Source organism: Lepeophtheirus salmonis, chromosome 13 (assembly GCF_016086655.4).
Source record: "Lepeophtheirus salmonis chromosome 13, UVic_Lsal_1.4, whole genome shotgun sequence".
Classification (NCBI taxonomy): domain Eukaryota; kingdom Metazoa; phylum Arthropoda; class Copepoda; order Siphonostomatoida; family Caligidae; genus Lepeophtheirus; species Lepeophtheirus salmonis.
The window spans coordinates 44682928-44685553 of record NC_052143.2 but is presented as its reverse complement, the minus strand read 5'-3'; positions in this window follow the sequence as shown (position 1 = coordinate 44685553).

The following is a 2626-nucleotide window of genomic DNA, read 5'->3' as shown; positions in this document are numbered from 1 at the left end:
AAATGAAAGGATTTTTAAATCTATGTACAGAGCTGTGAGTCTTTAATATCATAGAAAATGTGATGTTTCATATTATTAGTTGACGTTTCAAATTTGATTGTTTAGATTGATGTTATGGACAAACTTTATTCTTAACACACAAAATGTCTATGGGTAAAGGATGGAAGGATGAATAACTATATGATTATTAAAAAATAAGTATTACAGAATGATTAGAGAGATATGTCAATTAAATTCAAGAAAATGTCATATATTGTTATTAGTAATAAGAGTGACATTTTTACTGGGTGATAAAATCTTGAGTTTGATGCACCTCTATATAATGTTGTAACTAATGGTTCTAAAAAAATTACTTATAAAAAAAAATCTAGGATTGTGTTGGTTCTAAGGATTGACACTTCAGACTTAATGATCCAAACTGAATCTATTTGAAGGATCAATTATGTATTATTACAGTAGGTTAACTTTAGGGGCTTTTTGAAACCCAGCTCGTAGGATAATCCTAATTATCACTTTAAGTAAGTATTAACTTTATACATACATATATTGTAGTTAGTGGAAACAAAATAGGGGGGGGGAGAACCTTCTACATAGAAAATAGTATTAGTACAGGGAAAATACTATAATTATTTTAAAATTCATATAATATATATTTATCTTATTATTCATTCTTAAATATATTTACACGAAAGATTGGCAAGAATAAATATTAAATAAATATTAGAGGGAGATATTAACACCCCCCACGACTTGTTAAATAATGATCTAAAGAGAAGAATATATAAGATGTGTCGATAAGAAACTTGCAACGCAGTCTGGTTGATCTTAGCACACAACTTTTTCATGACGTCACAACGGAGCCAAGTTTAGTGTTACTGACTATGTAGTGTTAAGTGTTGACTCATATTATTCCAAGAATTATGTCTTCCTCTAGATATATTATGCCTATTTATGTTGTGGCAACCTTTACAAATCCATCAGATGTCCATTTTTTTTTTTTTTTTGTATATTGATTTGAAAATTTATGTTTTGACCTATTTTTGTTAAAGACAACTTTTACTTAATTTTTAATTTTTTTTTTGAATAATTTTAGTACCGCAATCGTTGGGGGGTAAAAATTTACACACATAGTGTTGTCTGATGAGAAGATAAAATACTAAATTATGTATTAATACAATTTGTTTTATCGAATTTCCTCTTGAATTGGCTTCTCTGTGACGTCATTAATATGGTCAGTAAACAAAAGCAAAGAAATATCTTATCGACACACTCTTAGTCTGAGTCTAGGCCCCACGATGCACCACAGTGCATGGCCAAGGACTCTGTAATGCATAGAAAGAATAAATAAAACATTGGGTCGAGTATATTTGATTTTTTTTTTTTTTTTTGATAAGGAGTTGAAAAAGAATTATTTGCAATTTGTAAAAGAATACAAATTGTTCCTCCTTTAATAAATGATCATGAAAATTCACTTCAAATTTTCTTCCTGAAAGAAGATGAAGAATTAACATATTTACAGTTTGACACCGAAACTTAAGTTTATTTAAGTTTCGCTTTATTTGCAGGGTCGTAATCATCAAGGAACAAGGGGACCTGAATCCCTTAATATGTTTTTCATTAGTAGTATTTATTAGTCTCGGTCTATATAATCGTTTGACCGAAGTTTGAAGCTGAAGTTTAATGGAGTGTCACTTCATATGCAGGATCGTAATAACAGAAAGCCTTGGGTTCCCCAATATTTTTTTCGCAAATAGTATTTATTGGTCTATTGATAGTGAGGCATCCCTGGTCACTCCAACCAAGCTCCTGGATAAAAAAACTTTTCTAACGGCACTGGTATGTTCTGAATTTCAATAGAAACAGCCATAGTACTGAGTATTTTTTACAATTCTCAACTTTGTAAGTCTGTGAACAAGCCTTTTTCTCTTTTTTTTAAATGAAAAGTAAATCAAAAAACCATTTACTTTCGATTTAAAAAAAAGCCCACAGTATTTTTGTCAAAAGTATAACCAATAATTGAAGAAATGTACAAAAAAAAACTACAAGGTCAATCCTCACACTAACGCCATCAAGTTATGTGATAATGTTAATTTATGTTTTTTTTTAGTATTCTGTTGTTTTTTTATATTTTAGCTGGTAAAATAAAATAAATGTGTTTATAAGGGAGGGAGGATCACTGGAAGATGTCAAAAAATGTTGTAGGCCCCTGCACTTTCATAGGTTGAGAACCCTTGGCCAACCAGGGGCTCTCAACATTTTTTTGGTGTTAGCCAAAATAAGATGAATAGATCATATCGCGGGACACACTTAAGAAACATTAGCTTTAATTTTGATTGAACAGTAAATAATATGAATATAATAAAATTTATTGATGTATGAATATCTTTATTCATACTTGTGATTACTCTTATGACTGAAATTTTCTCGTAAATTCTAAGCTATCTTTTTAAAATTTGGATCCAAGCTGGTCATTATCAGCTCTAAATGCTCAAATGTTAATTTATTCATATCAGAAAAAAACAGACGCCCTCTTGATATTTGGCCTCATTTTCCATCAACCAAGTTTTAAATTCGCAACACCGAAGTACGGACATCCCTCTATAATAATTCTGTTTTATTATTTCAT